Below are 6,121 nucleotides of genomic sequence, written 5' to 3'. Positions count from 1 at the left end.
TTCGAGTTGGTTGACTGTTATGGAATGTCGGTTTCATAGATGACGACGAATATTTTCCAATTGTCGTAACCACAATTTCGTCTTCTTCACCTCGATTATAACCTTCCGAATGAGACTTTATTACCGGGTTTGTACTTTCATGAGCAACACGACGGGTGTCACATGTGGAGCAGGAATGGCTAAAAAAATGAAAACAACACGTTATAAATTTCATGCGTCCGAAGCGCTTTTCTGAATTTACCTTCATCAGGAACGCTCAAAGCAGAATATTTGAAAGTCAAGGAGGAATAAAACCGAAACAGTTGAAGAGCTAATCCTTCCGGAGCACTTGAGATCACCCCGGTTTTTTGTGGGAATCGTGCTGCTCAGTCTTTAGTCATACGAGAGAGATGGTCAGCCTTTGTTTACTTTGTTTACTTTGTTGTAGAATTCAGTAGCTTCTTTTTTTTTATTTTAAGTTTCAAAAAATGATATAGGATAAAAGAAGACCTACAGATAAAAAAAAATCAATTAGAACATAACTTAATATATAAAGAAGATGTGGTATGAGTGCCAATGAGCCAACTATCCACACGAGACCAAATGACACAGAAATTACAACAAAGGTCACCGTACGGCCTTCAACAATGAGCAAAGCCCATACCGCATAGTCAACTATCAAAGGCCTCGAAATAACAAATATAAAACAATTCAAACGAGGAACCTAACGTCCTAATTTATGTACAAAATAATGAACGAAAAACAAATATGTTACACAGCAACAAACGACAACCACTGAATTACAGGCTCCTGACTTGGGACATGCACATACAGAATGTGAAGGCGCCAACCCTCCCCTAATCTGGAACAGTGGTGTAACAGTACAACATAAGAACAAACTATAAAAATCAGTCGAAAAAGGCTTAACTCATCAGATGGATACAATGAAGATTTTTTAAAATGAGTTATTTTTAGTGTGCAATATGTTCCAGCTACCTATAAACAGGTGTCAAAACCACAAGACAAGATGTAAATCGCACATGTCAAGCTATCATTAATGAATTGAAAAGAGACAACGGAAGTTGAAATCAACCCTTTTAGTTATTTTAAATGGGCATTCAGCTTAATATTTAAAAGATAGTAGAAACCCAATAATGTTATGGTTGTTAATTCTTTTTACACGTTTATACGGGGCAATTTTGAGAATATTCTATTACATAATTACTTCAGCAGCGATATTTACTGTCTCTGTCTGTGTCGGTGTTTTTGTTTGTTTTTTATTATTTTCTTTTCATTTTATGCTATTTGCTATTTTATTATTTGAGTCGCCAGCATGAAAACGTCAAAATAGGAAATATAATAAGTCATATGTTATAGGACTAGATGGTGTAGAAGAGAGCACATACATTTAAAATATATGCTTTATATTTTGTATAAATCAGCACATAATGCCAATGAAATTTATTAGAATGTGAAAATTTTTCTTTTTCTTTTCTTTTCTTTTCTCTTTCTATTCTTTTTCTGTTTGTCTACACTTTTTGTTTGATGAACACAGTGATTATTATTTTTATTTTGTGATTTTTTATTTTAGTTTTGTGGAAATAGTACTGAACATGGTTATGAGAACTAAATAAATAAAAAAAAATATTTTTCCGCGGTTCATACAAAGTAAGTTTCAGTGAAATGTGCATGAAATATTTGCCACTGAACGTTAAACAAATTAAAAAGCAATCGGAGAATACTTAATCATATCAAATGAAACAATAAAATACGTTTTTAATTCTTGTAATCACTTAACGGGAAGATTCTTTGTCATTCATTTTTCCAGTTTTCAAAAATTACTGTTGCCAAGAGTTTATAACATTCAACATTAAATTCGCTGCTTAGTAGCGGTCATTCAGGACTTCTTCCGAATCGACCCGGCATAAATATAATAAAAATACGGTGATGTGGTATGATTACCAATGAGACAACTATCCACCAAAGTTCAAATGAAGTGGATGTAAGCAATGATAGCCAACCATACGGCCTTTTTACCGAGTTTACCAAGTACTCGCAGCACACTTGAAATATGCGCTCGAAACAACAAATCCAGTTTTCGTATTGGTTGTTTATGAGTCTGATAACGATAATCGTACTCGAAAGTTTTATGACTGTAAGCTCCGGTCATTCGACGATTGGGCTTATATATATATTTATATAAAAGAAGCAAATTATGACCATGTATGTGTTCAAATAAAACATGTGTTTATTAAACACTGTAAAAATAAATGCATGTATACGGGTTGAAGACCGTACTTTGACCTATAGTGGTTTGCTTTAATAAATTTTGACTTGGATGGAGGGGTGTCTCATTGGCACTCATACCACATCTTCTTATATCTATAAACATTTGAAATAAAAAATATGGTTTTCAAATGGTTTTTACATCCCATATAATTTTATCTTGCATCCTACTAAAACTAATTTTAAGGTTAACAGTAACACATACAAATTTGACTTTCGAGAATTTAACTGTCCTGATTACTAGGTCTTTGTGGTTTTGTCCCTCGATTTGTTTAATATGTGGTCTCGGGCATATATGATGAAGGAAGCTTTTCAAGAAGCATGGGTTGTGTCATTGAAAAGATATACGTTTACAGGGTTATCCTTAAGGCGAGTCCACGAGTCCTAAATTTGATGTCATTTCCTTGCTCTTTTTTGTCATGAAGACTGAAATAATTATATTGCCAACAAAAATATTATCTTCTCACTATTGGACTCGCCATGGCCAAAATTGACGAGTCCCTGGACTCGCCTTCGAAAATCCTAGAACCCTGGTTTATATGAGGGTCAGGATGGTGTCTTCATTTCTGTATTTTTTTAATTTGTTAGGCCATTTTCATCTATAATCTAATATTTTTGGCCCATCATTTTGAAATATGTAAACCCAAACCTACGCTCTTATATAAATCAAATATCCTTTGTGAATAAGTAGTTCTTGGGAGGTTTCAAATATTAAAGCCTGACTGAATACAGCTTGAAAATATTTGACATGTACGTACATATGCAAGCCGAAGAGTCCCTCGGTATGCATCTCTAATGATTTCATGATGGGTTAGATATATAGAATTGAGTGTCCAGTTAGTACATAGTAGTCGGATACCAATGACTTGTAGGTGCTTCATAGCCTATTTCTAGCTATCACAATAGGATCTGTATTTCCGATTGCTCTGAGTGGTCCTGATTGCCATTAAAAACAATAGATTTTCCGATAGCCAGTATTAGGGTGTGTGCTTTATACATGTATATATAAATTGTGGGATATAAATGCTTTATAAGGCTTTTAGAAGTGTAATACATAATATACAAACTATTACAGTATACTTTGAAATATGATCGAACAGATTTAGTACACTTTTAAAAAATAAAATTTGTTAATAAGAAGTTTGAAAAGATCAGCATCATGAATTCCAACTGGTTACAAATCAAAAAAGGAATTCTTATAAAGGACCTTTAATGCATCTAATAGTTTTCTCTAGTTAACTAGACTGAAATATTTTTTTCAATGTTGGTACATTGTATTCATGTGGTTTGCAATGGTCAAAGGGACATAAATCCAAAATCTTGAATGTGTTGAGAATATCGATAATGTTTGCTGCCTCGTGTGCCTTAGCAAAAACATGTATTTAAGGGAAAACGGGAAAGAAATCAAATAAACCGATAAAGCCGAAAGAAAGGTTTGTCAATGTTGATGCACCGGTATGAAGGGCTGGATTTGACTACCTTTTGAAAAAAAGGTTGTACGTTGAAGGTTGCAATCTTGTAATCGACTGTTCCACAGGCTTACACACTTTAAACAAATAAACATAGAAGAATGTTTTCATGTATATATCATATGTGGAATGTGATACTGTGACTTAATGGGGGATGAGTACCACCAACCTCCAAGAAAACATAAAATTGAAACCTTAGACTGAAGTTGGGAGTCAACTCTGATTTATTCTACTTTTTTGTTTATTGATTCCACTAGTCCGCACCACTTAGAGTAAACAAGATATCCTTCCCCTTCCTTGATTTGATGCTCAGAAAAAGAACAAAAAATCTAAAAAAACCATTGTTTTATTTCACTTCTTGATTTGATGCACCGGAAACTGAAGTTGTAGTACAAGAAGGGTAAGAAATGTTGACTTGCAACGGTCCATCTACAGGCCCCTCTCACTATACGATGCATCGAATTTAACGTATCCATTCCTACCCGGAAAGTCTGCGTTCTTATACATCCTGCACACTCAACCAAACACGTGCTGTATGTCCTGTATACGTTTAGAGGATATTTCTGTCATCAATCATGTTCAAGATTTTTAACGTGGGTACATACGTCAACCGCGTTCATCCAAAATCAATGAAAACATTAAATCGGTTCAACTTCAGTTATTTCAGAAGGGACGACCACTGTGTATAATCGCCACCGGAAATTGGTTACCAACGAAGCGGAGAGAAAGGAGAAAAAAATAAAAGAACAGAGTTCCAATGTCCCCCGCGTTGCACATATTTTATCTACCCAAAGATCAAGGGCAATAACTAAAAAAATACACATTGTTTTGTTCTTTAAAACTGTTAATAAATATCTTAGAGAAATGAATGCTTCAGCATAACTTGATAAAAATATTTGATCAGCACTTATTTTCGAAAGTGTCAAAGACATTGCTGATATCAAACTATGATATAAATTTCATAAAATTCTGGCAAGAATTGTACACATGAGATCGCTAACGATGCAATTTTTCATATAATTAATATCTCCAAGGGCATAACTCTTTTGAAAATAATTGATCGGCAAAGATTTTCGAACTCATCCAAGACATTAATGATATAAACCTATAATATAAATTTCATAAAAATCTGGCAAAAGTTGTACACATGAAACCTCTCACAAGGCAATTTCCCGTATATATTTAAAATTTACAAGGGCTTTACTCTTTTAAAAATAATTGATCGGCACAGATTTTCCAACTCGTCAAAGACATCGCTGATATAAACCTACAATATAAGTTTCATAAAAAAATCTGGCATGAAATGTACACATGAGAGCACTAACGATGCAATTTTCCAAATAATTAATGTTTGCAAGGGGCATAACTCTTTTAAAAATAATTGATCGGCACTGATATTGCTGATATAAACCTATGATATAAGTTTTATAAAAATCTGCCAAAAATTCTCGGACGGACGGACGAACGCCCGTCCGAGAATTCTTTGCAGATTTTTACGCATTATGCATTACATTTCTTATTATCCGAGTTGACATCAAATATGAGATGCAATGTAATGTAATCAATTTTAATACATTGAACAAATGAAGAAAAATCAGTTAATCTTTTTACTCAGTCATAAAATTTTGATATAAAACTTTTTTTTTAACTAATCGTTTACAATTTGAATACGATACATACAACAGCGGATACATGTTTTGACTTTCTTTAAAACTATTGCTGAATGTCTATGACAGGCTATTCGTATGGTTAAATGACAACTGTCATTAACAAGCAAATTCAAATGATATTTTACATACACATTTTATGTAAAATAGGCTATTTGAACTCTTGTTAACCTTGTGAGAAAATCTTTTTATACACACTTAAGAATTACCCGCCTTTCACTTTACTTATCCCATGTATCATCGTAATGTTTACTTGGAAAATGTATTTTCCCCATATGCTCTCTTTAAACAGGTATTCGGTTTGCCAAACAAGGACCAGCTAGGTCACAAAATATAGTTTTAGATTTATAACACAGTTTATATAAATTACTAGTTAAATATCTTTTTCTTAAAAAAAAACAAAACGGTTTGTTCTTATGTCGTGCTGTTCACTGTCACCGGTGAGGGAAAATTTGACCGCTCACAAGCATGTTAAACCGCACCACATTCTATATGTGCCTGTCTCTAGTTAGGAGCCTGTAATTTAGTAGTTGATGTAAGTTGCTGTCTGTCATATCTATTTTTTTTCGATTATCGTTTTGTCGGAAATCAGACCATTGTTATTTTTCGTTTGTCAAATCGTGGCCTTTTATAGCTGACTATACGGTATGGGATTTTCTCATTGTTGAAGGCTGTTCGGTTACTTATAGTTGCTTAAACCCGCTTCATCTGGACTCTGCT

This window comes from Mytilus californianus, unplaced genomic scaffold (assembly GCF_021869535.1).
Source record: "Mytilus californianus isolate M0D057914Y unplaced genomic scaffold, xbMytCali1.0.p SCAF_6, whole genome shotgun sequence".
Taxonomy (NCBI): domain Eukaryota; kingdom Metazoa; phylum Mollusca; class Bivalvia; order Mytilida; family Mytilidae; genus Mytilus; species Mytilus californianus.
This window is presented reverse-complemented; position numbering follows the sequence as displayed.